Here is a 15,927-nt window from a genome sequence, read left to right as displayed (position 1 = left end):
GTCCTACTTTTGTGACAAGGGCGATTGTCATGAGGGTGGATGCTGCTGGATTAAAGATTTTTGTTATTCATTGTTTTCTTTGACCAGAGTATATTAGATTAATGATAATAGCCATTATAAGTAGTATTGATGTGGTGGACTGTTTTAGGAAATATTTGTTGGATGCTTCTGTAGCTTATGGGTTCATGTTTTTTTATTAGAATGGGGATACCATTAACCAGTGTGAGCTTGTTATACAATTATATTTCCTGAGAGAATGGTCAGTAGAATGATGGTAAAAACAATGAGAGTTTATTAGCACAGGAAGGATATACAAAAACATTTTGGGGGTATGGGCCTGAAGCTTACTTAGAGAACCTTACTATATAGCATGTGGTGTAATGTGGTAGGTAGCATGGAGAATGTAAAATTATTAGGAAGAATTCAATTCCAGGAATAAGAGCATTGAAACCTCTATGATTTACTCTATCAAAGCAACTCTTTTGTCAGACATATTTCTTAAGTTTGTGGTGGGTTGCCTGGTATGATGACAAGTAGTGAAAATTCTCATATACATAGAGTTAATGTTAGTCGTAAAAAAACTTTTTATAAGAGATGTATGCGTTGATCATATCAAAATTGTGGGTAGGATGCTCAAATTCATAGAAAGGAGATTGTTAAGTGTGTTTTAATGATGACTTGGGCTGTATATAATTCTGGCACCTAGGGATTGTCGAATGCTCCTAAAAATAGATTGTTGTGGAAATGGTTATTATAGGGAAATTGACATATTCTCTAGGAAGGACGGGGTGAATGGGCCTGCTACATTTCCTACATTGAAGACATATACACGTTTTGATTCTACTTCTGTTAAATCAAGTGGGGCTTCATTGGATTTCTGCTACTGCGGAGATAATCAAATTCTGGGTAGGGGTCAGGAGAAAATTAGTCATAGGTGTTCTTGTGTAATAATTACTGTTGAAAGTGTAAATGATCCATTTATCAGTAAGACTGAGACTAGAATAACTGCTACATTACTTCATATGAGATGATTGTCTGTGCTATTGTTCCTAGAGCTCCAGTGAGTGAGTATTTTGAATATGAAGTTCATCCAGGTCTGAGGATGGAATAAATGGCTAGGTGTGGTATGGATAATATAAATAATATGCCTACATTTATATTAATTAGTGGATAAGATATGGGAAGAGGAATTCATGTTGTGAGAGCCAGGGTTAAGGCTAGCATTGGGGCAATAATATATAAATTGATGATGTTGATGGACATAGTGGTTCTTTAATAAGTAATTTGAATGCCTCAGCAATGGGTTGTAATCATCCATGGGGGCTGATGATTTTTGGCCCTTTCTGGATTTGTATATAGCCTAGGATTTTCCATTTAGTTAATATGAGGAATGCTATGGTGAATTAAATTGGGTAATTTGTGAAAGAATGTTGATTATAAACATATTCTTAGGAAGAGGACTTGAACCAGTGCAGAAAAAGTTTCATTTTTACATAATTACTGGGCTTTGCCAGCGTAACAAACCCTGTTCTACAGTAGGGTATGTATAAATTAATTGAATGTAGATTATATCATCATTTAGCTTGAAGACATTGTGTAAAGTAAGCCGTATTGCTCTTGTCCTTTCATACTGGAAGAAATCTGCAATAGACAGAAACCAACCAGGATGACTCCAGTCTGAACTCAGATCACGTGAGACTTTAATCATTGAACAAGCAGACAATTAATAGCAGTTATACCATTGAAATGTCATGATCCAGCATCAAGGTCATAAACCATATTGCCCATATGAACTCCAGAATACAATTACACTGTTATCCCTAGTAAAACTTGTTCCATTGATCAGTGTTTTAGAAGAACAGGTGATAAAGCATTTTGACTAGCTGGCCTAAATTTTAATCACTCAGAAGTGGTTTTATTCTCTAAAAAATAAATGGCACACGGGCTCAAGACACACCGGCTTCAGTAGTTGTGGCACGCAGGCTCAGTAGTTGTGGCCCACTGGCTTAGTTGCTCCGAAGTACGTGGGATCTTCCTGGACCGGGGATCGAACCGGGTCCCCTGCATTGGCAGGCGAATTCTTAACCACTGCATCACCAGGGAAGTCCCAGAATCACAGTCTCCCTTTTAATATACCTTAAGCCCAAAGAATCCATGGAAAATTGTTACAGAAAATAAGACAATAAAATATTGTAAGGACTATAACAGAAGCATATAGTACACAGTTCATATAGACACATCCCAAGCAGTTACAAAGTATATTAAAAGGGAGGCTGCAATTTTAAAAGAATAAGAAAAATTATACCCACAAACTCCCAATCGTTCCTGAAACGTTGCAATCTGAAACCCTATTGTAGGAAGCAGAAGATTCCAGGAGACATTCTACAAATGAAGGACTCCAAACCCTGTGGTTGGATAAGGAATTCTGGAAGGAAGGTATCCTCACACAAGGAGAGCAGGTTCCTATACTTCTGTAACATCACATCCCTGTACAATTCCTATTGATCTTGGTCTAGGCACTCTCACTCCTCTTGAGAGAGATCTATGTCCACATCCTGGAATGTCAGCAGTCCCTGAAATTAAAAGTACACATGCCGTGTGGCCACGGGAAGAGTTCTAATGTGACCCAAGAAGAAAACAGCAAGTTAAGAGAACCGGTTTTAATTTAGAAGAGTGTCTTCAATTATCCACTAATATATATATATATATACATATATTTTAAAGTAACTTTCTCTACCTTATTTCTAACTACAAGAAAAGAGTTTGGCATGTGATCCACAAAACCAGTATAGAGACTATACTTGTCTGGAAAAGAAATGATAAAATTATGGTTTCAACACAGGCATATGCATTTTTGAGTGTTTTATTTCTATCAAACTGGATAAAATGTGTGTATTTCTCATAGAGAAAAGACCTGTCGAGGTAGAAATGTACCTTTCAACTGTTCATGGGTACACGAGTACACTGGGGAGATTGTAAAAGTGCAGATTGTGATTCGGTAGGTCCGGTGGGCCTGAGTTCTATTTTTTCAACAAGCTCATTTTTAACTAGTGATGCCACAGTCTCTGATTCATTAACCACAACTGTGAATATCAGAGACATAATTAGAAAGGTAAAAATTCATATTTAATTTTGAACTTAAAGTGTTTTATGGATTTTACACCTTTAATAGAATAGTGAGCACAGCAGCAACAGTCATTTGTGAGTATTTACTATAGACTGTGTATCTTTCTAACTTTTTTGTGTAGGATTCCAGGAAAAAGGCCTGGGCTGCGGCCACAATGGGCATGGCCCCCAGGCCGGGCCGCCCCTCCAGGACCCCCGACGGGGCCCTGCGCTCCTGGCGGCTCCCTCCCCCGCCGCCCCGCTCCCTCCCGGAAGGCCTCGGGGCAGAGCGGTCCCACCCACTGCGCCCAGAACGGAGCCCGCGTTTCCTCAGAGCTGGAACTCCCGGCTCAGGCGGGGTCTCTTCCCTCCGCCTTCACGGAACTGCCCCGCAGCCCGAGGGGAGGGCGACCTCACTGAGGCTGCCGGCTCTGGAGGTGCCCCGGCGGCCGAAGCCATGACAGTCGCGGGGACAGCGCGCCGGGTAAGTGGGCGCCGACCCTCCGCCTGGTCCGGTGCCCGGGCGGCAGCGCAAGAGCAGCTTCTGAGGGGCAGGGGTTCGCTGCCACCCGCCGCTGCTGTGCAGAAAGAGCGGCCTCCAGCGTCTGGTCCCAGGGAACTTCGGTCCCTCCTCTCGCCCCTGCCCTCGTCCTGGCTCGCGAGGCCTGGTGGGCGTGGGGAGGGTGTCCGCCTGAGCGTCCTGAAGGGAAACAGGGCAAGGGAGGCGCAGGGTCCGGCTGCAGGGTCAGTGCCCCTCCTCCCGACTGTGGGGAAAGCGGCTGAAAACTCCTCCCGAGGCGCGCAGGCCCCTTATTCAGCCGAGTCCCTCTGCGCTCCTTCCTCCCTGAGCTAAAGTACCGGGCGGAGGGGACAGGGCAGGGGACTGGCGCAGGTAATAGGGAACATCAAAAGGTGATTGTTAACTAAGGAAAACCAGCTCTCCCAAGGTGAGGAATGCGGCGCTTTTCTTTGCCTGGGCTCACTGAAATCCTTCCTTTGATATGCACCTCAGCTCTCTGGGGCCTGCATTCTGTATTTGCATATCCTGAGTGCCTCAGGGCCCGCCGGCTCACATTGGAGGGCTGCAAATGCTGAAGACTGTGGCAGCCTTTGTTTACTGATATGGCAAGAAATATTCCATTTCTCACAGGCTTGAGGGGCAGACAGTGAAAAAGAGTCAGAGAATCTCACTTGGCATGTACTTTGGTTTACATATAGATAATATTTATACTTAACTGTGCTAATAGAGGTTCTCAAGTCCAATCAACTTGTACTACTGCCCTCTATGTATCAATTTCATCAATACTATAAGATAAATGCCTATAGAATTGACTTAATCCATTTAAACAGGATAATGATTTTTAAAGGAAACAGAAATATAACAACAAAACCTTTACCACTAAAAGCTGGGTCTGGAACAACTTAAATAAATGTTCCATTGTTAAAATATTGTAAGATGTATTGAATAGAAATAGCAACAAAAATGACAAATAATAAGGGTAGCAGAATGTTGAAATGTTCTATCTTTATCATTTAAGTGGCAGAAAATCATTTATTAGTAGGCACTGGGGGCAGAAGATGCCTGATTTTATATCTTTGTCATATTTGTGCAGTTGTTTCAACAAGTAACTTAAAGACAAAATGGAAAAACAAGGAGGTTTGTGCCTGAGATCATGTTGATGTGAAACCAGGGATGGCCACCTTGTGCCAGGTGAGTTACGTTTACCTGTCAGGTAGACCGCAGAACTCCTGGGAAGCAAGGGTTGGAATTTTTCTGCTGGGTGCCCCTTAGGTTCTGTGACTTGACTGACTGTGAGTCATGTTTCGGGAAAGACCTCATCACAGGAAAAGGGTGGGAATAGAGTGATTTGGGGAGCAGCTAACAACATTCATCACAGCTCACGGCCTGAATGAATTTTAAAGAAACAGGAAAACAAATGCTTCTTATGGAATCAGAGAATGTGAGGGCTGGACAATCCCAGAAAATGAGGAACACCCATCCCATTTTCCAGATGAGAAAACAGAGGTCCAGCAAGGTGAAATCCCTCACCCAAGTTGCACCCGTCTCTCCTCCCCACTACGTGGTTCATGAAAGCAGGACTCTTCCTGTCTTGATCACTGCTGAACCCTAAAAAGGGCCAGACATCTAGCAGCTGCTCCAAAAATTTTGGTTGACTGTAGGAACAATGCTATTTCTTTCTTTCTCACTCTTATTCAGGATTGTGCCAAGAACTCCCCAGGTTGCAATGTAATTCGATAAATGTAAATATTAATTGAGTTTTGTTGTGATGAGGACTTAGGCTTTGAAGGTAACAGACTTGGTTCAGATCTTGGTTCTGCCACTCAAGAGCTGTTTGGCTTTGGGAAAATTACTAAACCTCTCTGAGCTTATTTCCTCCTTTGTAAATTGGGGATAAATCTATCTGAGCCAGCAGAGCACCTGCATGAGAGATGTGCACTAAGTATTGGTCTTTCTCACTCTCCTACACCATCTCTCTGTTCTTCCCAGAGAAGTTGTACAGAAGGATATAGTACTTTTTAAAAAAATTTAATTAATTAATTTATCTTTGGTTGCATTGGGTCTTAGTTGCTACGCGCAGGCTTTCTCTAGTTGCGGCAAGCAGGGGCTACTCTTTGCTGTGGTGCGCGGGCTTCTCATTGCGGTGGCTTCTCTTGCTGCACTTGTTGTGGATCACCGGCTCTAGGTGCGCGGGCTTCAGTAGTTGTGGCCTGCAGGCTCAGTAGTTGTGGCGCATGGGCTTAGCTGCTCCGCGGCATGTGGGATCTTCCCTGACCAGGGCTCGAACCCATGTCCCCTGCCTTGGCAGGCAGATTCTTAACCACTGCGCCACCAGGGAAGTCCGATATAGTACTTTTTAAAGAGGGGTTTGAATTTATTTCAGATTGTGTACATTTTTCTTGTAGAAAAGATTATTCCACTATAGAAATATAAACACGCAAAACCACTCCAAATGCAGTATTCAATGGGTTAGATATTATCAGTCACATTTTATAAGTAATTGGGCAAATGCCAAAGCACTAGGTACTGGGGAGTAAGAAGACTCAAATCTGGGGTGACCCCACCCCAATTTCAAGAGCAGGGTGTGTTTTTCAAATCCATGTTTCATCTGGTCTTTGTTTCTCATCCATCCTCTGTGTCTGCCTTTCTCAAGAAGGCTCAGATCCTCGGCTTTCACACCCTCCCGGCTGGCTGTGCCCCAGCTCCCGGCCTGGAACCTCTGCGTGCCTGGGTGTGCCTGCTCTCCCTGTGCATCACCAGCTTTGCCAGGGAGCTGCTGTATCGTGCACTGCTTGCTGTACCCAGAGTACCTGGACCCTTCTGGTACATGAAGTGCACCCTCCTCACCATGTGTGCAGCCCATCCCCTTACCTTATATCCTGCCTCTAAGCCAGGCTTGGGGGTGACTACAGTGTGCATTCAGCTGTGTGAGGTGCTGGGATCAAAGTGAAGTTCCCAACTTTTGAAGTTGCAGGCTTGAGGGGCACACAGTGATTTAAAGTCAGGTCACCTGACTTAAAGGGGGGACTGATTGATTTAAAGCCAAGGCAGCCGACTTAAAGCCTGCGTCCCTCAGCTGCAGGACGAGACCAACTTTGGCGGTGCACGGGTTCGCTCCAAGCCAGCACTGCTGTTCAGGAAGAGATTCCAGTAGCGCCTTAGTGCAGGGGGACTTGGTCCGTTGTCTTGCCCCTGCCCTCAGAGGGGGCCACCTGCTCTTCTGGAGAATCAGGGAGGGGGAAGTGCAGAGTCCCGGCTGGAGTTGCGGCACCGCTTGTCTGATGGCAGGGAAAGGGGGACAGGGCTGTGTGGTGTCCTGGGGCTGGACTCAGCAGGTCGACTCAGCCTCTCAGCCTCCTAACCTCCCCCCCCCCACACACCCCACAAGAGTTTCCAATAATATGTAATTGCGCCTTAGGTTCTCGGTCTTCAAACTCATCCCCAGGCTCCCAGGTCCCTTGATTCAGCCAATTCCTCTGTGCTCTTTCTTCTATTAGATACAGTCCCAGAGGGAGGGGCTGGGGGATGGGACTGGAGGGATGCCGGCAGCACTGGCCTCAGCTGACTAAAGAGATCCGGGGCCTGCGCTATCACACATGTGCGAGGACCCTTAAGGCGGAATCGAGTGGGCCAGTTAGAGGCAGTCCTTGCTGCCTCAAGTGAGTATGGATCACCGTCGGGTGGGGAGCACGCTGACCCCTGAGAAGTGCTGTTAGGAGGATGTGTTCCTCCCTCGGCTTCAAGGACGTGGGTGGGCTTCAGGGCTCCAGTTCCCCTCCAGGCCTCCAGGTCCGACAGCACCGCAGCGGCCTTGCAGACCCGCCTTCCTGTCCCAGAACTTGCCAGGCTCCAGGAAGAATCCAGACAGCAGAGATGGTGCCTGAGGGCTCCAGCTTGAAAAGTGCTGTCCCTGGGGACCCAACAGTGGAGGGAGGAAGGGTGAAGGGAGTGGGGGTGGGTGGGGTCGGGAGGGGTGGCTGCCCTGGGAGACGTTGAGCGAGAAATATCGCCCCCCACACCCCCTGCCCCTGCAACTGACCCATTGATGCCTTAGGATCTCAGGGCCTTTTAGTCAGAGATGCCTCTGCTTCTTTACTCCTGTGTTCAAAACTATGCAAAACCAACTCTTCATCCTCTTGCTGCCTTGCCAGGACTTTTAAAGCACTGTTCTTTTGAAGCACTCGTTCCCTAAACTGCAGTTTGGAGCTGTCCCAGCTATTTAAAAGTGTTCTCCTTAAACTGAGACTAAATCCTACTCTTTTGGAAAAACGGCCTTCACTTCACTGGAGATCGTCTTTTCTGCCCATTCCTTCCTTCTACTGCCCTCTTAAGAACCCCTGTGCTCAAAGGGCTAGGTGATTTATTTTTTGCTTGATGTCAAAAAGAAACCTTCCCCATGCACCCCAAAAAGCTTTCCTGGAACATAGGTGTTTCACAACCATGACAGTGTTTTGCAGTTAGTATACACTGGGTAGAGTGCCTAGCAATCCCTCCAAGAGCCAGAGGTGAGCAGACCTTTACTTATTTGATTGGATGCCCTTCAAGTTTAGGAAGGTCCCATTCTTATGACCCAGCAGGTAAGACAGAGCCCTGGATGGCTGTGGCTGTGATTAGATAACTTCTGATGATTTTATTTCCCTTACTGAGCTGCTGCTTCTAGGTTAAATTCCTTTTATTACCTGTCCAATTTTAAAGAAAGGCTGACAAAGTCACTGTAATAGGTCAGGAGTCTGAACTCAGGGTTGGTCAAAGGTACTCACAGGGAGGAAGGTGGATAAAAATAGGTGGGTAAAATAGGAGGGTTGGCAAGTACAGCCAGGACACCCGTGTTCATCATGCATACTAATAAAGGCCAGAATCTCCTCATTTATCTCTGGTGGGAAGTTCTGATGGTTTCACAGGATCAAACTCAAATCGTATCCAAACTAGGGGATTTCCGCTGAGCATGAAAGGAAGTATCCATCCCTAGCAGGAGTGGCTGTTGAATCTTGGGCAGTTTTAATGGTTAGATGAGAAAAGTTTGCCTAGAAAGGAAACAAAGGTCTGCTCACATGTTCCCCTGTGAAAATGCCAACAGATGTCAAACCTATACTTTTCCTGTGAGGGTTCAGTCTCATGTTTATTCTTCCAGACACACTCCCAGCATTATTTCCTGGGAGCAGGAGCCAGTGGGTCCAGTGAGCTTCCCAGCATGAGACAGAGCACTTTCCCAGAGCTTCTAAATATTTCTTGAAAACAGTTGCTCTGAGCTTTGTGAGCTGTTATTTAATTGTACTGAAAACCTTCTTGTTGGTCTCCAGGTCTCTGGTAGCAACATGGTATTATGCTTGAATCCTTTATTTGTCTTAAGGAGACCTTGCTTTTGGAGGTTTTGATAAAAAGTGCCGTGTATGACAGGTTTCTTGATCTGCATGTGGACTTCTGATTTTAAAATACTGCATTTCAGTTAGTAGGAAGCAAAGATGTTATCTGTTTCCAGAGAAGTTTTACATGATGTTCCAGAAAATAGAGGCTTTGATTTTCCCATCGTCATATGATTTGAGTCCACCAGCATGACTAAAAACCTTTAGATTATACTGACGAGAAGGAATAATCACAGAGGAGGAAAAACTGGTTTAATGGTGGAATCTTTATTCTCATCTGCATTTGAATCTTTTGGAATGTATTTCAGTGGTTTGCACCATGTGTTTTTCTGGCTTCCCTTCACAAGTTCCCTGAAACCTGGACCTCGAAGGCCACCTTTATTCACACAAAGAAAGGATTCTTCCATTTGAAGGTTAACATGTCAGAGGTGAGCAGTTCATATTGTGTCTAATCAATATCCCACAGTTTCAGAGGGGCTTCAATCCAGCACAAAGAATGAGAAGAGTACCAGCCCCACCAGTTGATGGTACCAGCCCCACCAGTTGGGAGAAAGTCTCTATACCAGTTGGGAAAATCACTTCATGGGTCTTTGTATTCTTTAATCAGAGATATGACCAAAGGATTTGTATTTCATGCATTCTGAAGAGAAAATGGGCTGAATTTGTTCTCTGTATTTACTTTTTCCATTTTTGTCATGTTAATATTTAAAAACCAAACAAAAACCCCTGTGGGTCCCTGCAGTTACCCAAAGTCATCTTGCCTTGGCAACAGTAGCTAGTACTCTGGAGTCACAAGATATCAAAACAGAAAAAGTAAAGTGCAATTCAAATAAAATGCCATGTGGTTCAATACCCTCCTATAGGGCATTAGAATTGACCTTCCAGCATATGATGACAGAGTTGCCTTTAACTCTGCCTTTCTCCTGACTGAATATAGATGGTCAAGGCAGATTATAGAACTCGAATTCTTTTTATGATGTTGTAAATATACTATCGTGGTTTTTCTTCGGAGGGAAGCATGTTATCCAAATTAAGGGGGTTGGAGTTACAAATCCTTTCTTTGAGGTGTTCTTGTGGTGGTTGGTGATAAGTCCAAAATCAAGCTCAATCAATGGGTCAGGCAAGAAGTGCTGTCTTTTCTATGCCATTTGAAATGGACAATATAGAGTAGAACCTTAATGAGCACTCAGTTTGACCAGTGGCTCTCTGCTAAAACTTGAGACTGCAGAATAAAAACATACTAAGGCCTACATATATTTTCAGTCTTTTCTGTACTAGAAATCTCATTTATCTGGGAGCTTTCTGTTTGGTCTATGAACTACTAAATACATAGAAAATATAGTTTATGTTTTCCCTAAGTAAGCAAATGTTGGGAAGTTCTTTATTTGGCTGTGTATTCTTGGGAAATCCTCTTGAAAACCACTAGCTTTTAACTCTGTAAGCATGGAAGGGCTGAAGGCAAGTCTTGAAAAGTGATAAGGAGGTGATAAGGATGACTTATTTGGCAAGGTTTATCCTTGTCCTATGATTTTGGTGCCCTCCTAGCAGTGGGGGAGCCCATCTAAGCTGGCCTGTGGTGGGCTCATCTCTAAACTGTGAGCAACAAATTTATTCCTTTGAATCTAGGACACTCAGAACTGGAAGAGAGCTTGGGGATCATCTATTGACTCTAGCTATTTAATTTGACAGATGTGGGAAGTGAGCCTCAGAGAGGTGATATGCTCAAGATCAGGGCTCCTCCTCTCACATAGAGACACAGTTTCCCGGGAAATCATTCTTGTGGTGGCACCATTGCACTGATGATCTTGACTAAGTTGGGGATGGTGGTGAAGGGGGCTCCCACCTCCAATGGGAGGAGCAGGTTTGAGGCTTCTTATTTGGCTCTGGGAGCCTGTGCAATGTTTACCTCCCCCCCCATAGATGTCATGGAGTTGATACAAAGTTATTGTCTGCAGCCATCACTGTTCATGAGCGTGTTTTCTGAAAAATAAATGCTCATGCGGAGTCTTAACTTTCTATTTTAAATGTCAAAACTAAATCAGTCAAGCCAACGGAGACATTGTATGTGTTTACAGTTCAAGAAATCCACAAGAGTGACTTCTCTGGTGGGGCAGTGGGTAAGAATCCGCCTGCCAATGCAGAGGACACAGGTTCGAGCCCTGGTCCAGGAAGATCCCACATGCATCAGAGCAACTAAGCCCGTGTGCCACAACTACTGAGCCTGCACTCTAAAGCCCACACGCCACAACTACTGAGCCCGTGTGCCACAACTACTGAAGCCTGCGCCCCTAGAGCCCGTGCTCCCGACAAGAGAAGCCACCGCAATGAGAAGCCCGTGCACTGCAATGAAGAGTAGGCCCCGCTCGCCACAACTAGAGAAATCCCACGCGCAGTAACGAAGACCCTAAGTAGCCAAAAAGAAAAAAAAAAATCCACAAGAGACTCCTTTATTCTGTATGCAATGAAAGGTCCATTTGAAAAGAAAAAAACTTTCTAAAATGTTGTTTTTCCATTTATGGTTCAGAACATCATATTTATAACTGCATTTCTTACGATTTAAAGCCAGGTCACTTGAGTTACAGGAGAGTAGTTGATTGATTTAAAGTTGGGTCATGTGATTTAAAAACCAGTGGCAGCTGATCGATTTAAATCCCAGTCATATGACATGAGGAGGGGGTGCTAAAAACTGCTTTTTCATCTCTGGCTCAGAATATCATATTTATTACTTGGTTATTCCTATGACTTAGAAAACTTGAGCTCTCCTTGGAATCATCAGGAGAAAAATACAGTATTTCAGGTTCATTCCTGAAACCAACTTCTCACAGTTAAGGTGTATTGACTAAAAGATCTTCCTCCTCCAAGAGACTCTAAACCTCTGTAGGACACTTCATTGTAATTAGAGAAAAAGAAGAATGACGTCAGGCTAGCGGCTGTGCGAGGTCAAGGCAGCCCCCTTGACTAGGGAAGGGGGAGGAGGAGGAGGGGCTGAGAGTTGCCATTAGAGCAGACAACCTCCAGAGGGCGCTGAAGCGCCGGCAGAGCCCACCTGCGGCTCCCACTTTGGCACTCCAGGATCAGATGTGGGTTTGGAGATGGGGTTGCTGTAACCCCAAGGAGGTGAGCAGAGAGGAGGAGTTGATTACCAGTCTCCTCTGACTCTCTGGCCCAAATTGCCTGGCTTCAAAGAGGGGAAAGAGTTTTGCTTTCAGCATCTGATGGGGCACTTTTAGGCTGGTTGGGTTGCACAGTGGCCCAACACCCTGACAGGCTGTCTGTGGTGTGACCGCCCTTTGTGTCTCCAGAAGCTGTACATCAGGGGGTGCACGGGTGCGGGCGCCCATTCACCCCCCTCCCCAAGGGGGACGGCTCCCTCCCTGGCTGTACCCTATGATCATCAGGTACTTGAAATGACTGCAGGTTTTTTGACTTCAAGGAGAAGCCCACATAACCCCTTCTGCCTCATAATGTGTGAGATTCACTATAATGGAAGGACATTATGAAGAACAGGTAGAAAACTCACCTGTTGTGTCTCCATGTAGGAGTTTATTGTGCATGAATCCCTCCTACATGAGTAGATAGCAGAGGATTATTTTTGTCCCTGTGTGTGTAGTTGTGGTAGAGGATGTTGGTATGGTTATTTGAAGCCCTTAAAGAAATATTCTCAGAATTCTCAAGACTTCACTCGATTGAAACCGAAAGAGACCTGGAAAAGGAGGAAAAGAAAAGGAGGAGGGAGAAAGAATGACTGTTTCTCAGTAAATTCACCTTCCTGGTTGATCTGTCTTCTCATTTCTTTTTTTTTTTTTTTCATACACACACACTGCATTTTATTTTTACAAGAGATAAATAGACTGACACCAAGCATTGTACATGGATGACCACAACAAAAGCAACAATGATTGCAATTACCAAACATGAAACACACTCATACTATGTCATAATATTGACATTCAGTCCAGTAATCCTCCACCGTAACAGCTCCTTTACTTTGCAGTGAAAATTGATTTGTATAATCTTTGCCTCTGAGTCCTTGTGGGATTTTTTTTTTAATTCAGACAGAAAGTCACAAAAATTATACTCATCCTCATCAGTTCACTCAGTCCCATGTAATTAATTTTTTTTTTCATCTTGATCTTTTGTTAGCACTTTTATGAGTTCATCAGTTTTTCATTAGAGTTTTGAAAATGCTTATTCATTCAGTTCAGCAGTACAGTCAGTTACCAGAAACCTGTACTTGTCAGAGTCTTTTCCATGAATTTCTTGAAGATGAAAGCCTTTTATAGGAACATATTTGCAAAAGCATCAGAGTACACCCAGAACTGTCTGCAAATGACAAAAGACTTAAAAATGACCACTGTTAAAGATTTGATGAAAGTTCATAATAATGCAGTTGACAAGAACATTAGTTATTTCTGAGATATATATTTTAAAGTAATAACTAGGATTATTACTTATAACATTATACCAGAACATATAAGATTTTTAGAAATTTCATGTAATGTCTGAAATATTTATATTAACATATTTCCATACATATTTCCATACAAATACAAATATAAGATTTTTAGAAATTTCATGTAATGTCTGAAACATTTATATTAACATATTTCCATACAAATAACCCAATGAAAGTTTAGTATTAGTTGTTTTGCTTGTTTGTTTGTTTATACTGCAGGTTCTTATTAGGCATCAATTTGATACACATCAGTGTATATGTGTCAATCCCAATCGCCCAATTCAGCACACCACCATCCCCACCCCACTGCAGTTTTCCCCCCTTGGTGTCCATATGTCCATTCTCTACATCTGTGTCTCAACTTCTGCCCTGCAAACCGGCTCATCTGTACCATTTTTCTAGGTTCCACATACATGCATTAATATACGATATTTGTTTTTCTCTTTCTGACTTACTTCACTCTGTATGACAGTCTCTAGATCCATCCACTTCTCAACAAATGACTCAATTTCGTTCCTTTTTATGGCTGAGTAATATTCCATTGTATATATGTACCACATCTTCTTTATCCATTCGTCTGTTGATGGGCATTTAGGTTGCTTCCATGACCTGGCTATTGTAAATAGTGTTGCAATGAACATTCGGGTGCATGTGCCTTTTTGAATTACGGTTTGCTCTGAGTATATGCCCAGTAGTGGGATTGCTGGGTCATATGGTAATTGTATTTTTAGTTTTTTAAGGAACCTCCATATTGTTCTCCATAGTGGCTGTATCAATTTACATTCCCACCAACAGTGCAAGAGGGTTCCCTTTTCTCCACACCCTCTCCAGCATTTGTTGTTTGTAGATTTTCTGATGATGCCCATTCTAACAGGAGTGAGGTGATACCTCATTGTAGTTTTGATTTGCATTTCTCTAATAATTAGTGATGTTGAGCATCTTTTCATGTGCTTCGTGGCCATCTGTATGTCTTCTTTGGAGAAATGTCTATTTAGGTCTTCTGCCCATTTTTGGATTGGGGTGTTTGTTTCTTTAATATTGAGCTGAATGAGCTGTTTATATATTTTGGAGATTAATCCTTTGTCCGTTGATTCGTTTGCAAATATTTTCTCCCATTCTGAGGGTTGTCTTTTCGTCTTGTTTATGGTTTCCTTTGCTGTGCAAAAGCTTTGAAGTTTCATTAGGTCCAATTTATTTTTGTTTTTATTTCCATACTTTAGGAGGTGGATCAAAAAAGATCTTGCTGTGATTTATGTCAAAGAGTCTTCTGCCTATGTTTTCCTCTAAGAGTTTTATAGTGTCCAGTCTTATATTTAGGTCCCTAATCCATTTTGAGTTTATTTTTGTGTATGGTGTTAGGGAGTGTTCTAATTTCATTCTTTTACATGTAGCTGTCCAGTTTTCCCAGCACCACTTATTGAAGAGACTGTCTTTTCTCCATTGTATATCTTTGCCTCCTTTGTCATAGATTAGTTGACCATAGGTGCGTGGGTTAATCTCTGGGCTTTCTATCTTGTTCCATTGATCTATGTTTCTGTTTTTGTGCCAGTACCATATTGTCTTGATTACTGTAGCTTTGTAGTATAGTCTGAAGTCAGGGAGTCTGATTCCTCCAGCTCCATTTTTGTGCCTCAAGACTGCTTTGGCTATTCGGGGTCTTTTGTGTCTCCATACACATTTTGAGATGATTTGTTCTAGCTCCGTAAAAAATGCCATTGGTAATTTGACAGGGATTGCATTGAATCTGTAGATTGCTTTGGGTAGTATACTCATTTTCACAATGTTGATTCTTCCAATCCAAGAACATGGTATATCTCTCCATCTGTTGGTATCATCTTTAATTTCTTTCATCAGTGTCTTATAGTTTGCTGCATACAGGTCTTTTGTCTCCCTAGGTAGGTTTATTCCTAGGTATTTTATTCTTTTTGTTGCAATGGTAAATGGGAGTGTTTCCTTAATTTCTCTTTCAGATTTTTCATCATTAGTGTATAGGAATGCAAGAGATTTCTGTGCATTAGTTTTGTATCCTGCAACTTTACCATATTCATTAATTAGCTCTAGCAGTTTTCTCGTGGCCGTTTTAGGATTCTCTATGTATAGTATCATGTCATCCACAAACAGTGACAGTTTTACTTCTTCTTTTCCTATTTGTATTCCTTTTATTTCTTTTTCTTCTCTGATTGCCGTGGCTAGGACTTCCAGAACTATGTTGAATAATAGTGGTGAGAGTGGACATCCTTGTCTCGTTCCTGATCTTAGAGGAAATGCTTTCAGTTTTTCACCATTGAGAATGATGTTTGCTGTGGGTTTGTCATATATGGCCTTTATTATGTTGAGGTAGGTTCCCTCTATGCCCACTTTCTGGAGAGTTTTTATCAGGCATGGGTGTTGAATTTTGTCAAAAGCTTTTTCTGCATCTATTGAGATGATCATATTGTTTTTATTCTTCAATTTGTTAATATGGTGTATCACATTGATTGATT

General features: G+C 43.0%; 1 long non-coding RNA gene across 3 annotated transcripts in view; it reads left to right on the top strand.

Annotated features, from left to right (window-relative positions):
- Positions 1 to 3,393: 3,393 nt before the first annotated feature.
- Positions 3,394 to 15,927, top strand: part of LOC309666290 — a 73,539-nt gene continuing 61,005 nt past the window's right edge. Inside the window, exons 1-3 of one of the 3 annotated variants that reach the window (XR_014266999.1) lie at positions 3,394 to 3,589; positions 4,719 to 4,816; positions 9,297 to 9,416. This is a non-coding gene — a long non-coding RNA (uncharacterized lncRNA). Of the gene's footprint in view, positions 3,590 to 3,993; positions 4,817 to 9,296; positions 9,417 to 15,927 lie in introns of those variants that run through there. The other 2 variants (XR_014267000.1, XR_014267001.1) reach the window with 2 other exon arrangements.

This window comes from Balaenoptera physalus (genome assembly GCF_965194825.1).
Source record: "Balaenoptera physalus genome assembly, chromosome: 8".
NCBI classification, from domain to species: Eukaryota; Metazoa; Chordata; class Mammalia; order Artiodactyla; family Balaenopteridae; genus Balaenoptera; species Balaenoptera physalus.
Note: the sequence above shows the minus strand (reverse complement) of the source record. Positions and strands in the feature narration are given on the sequence as shown.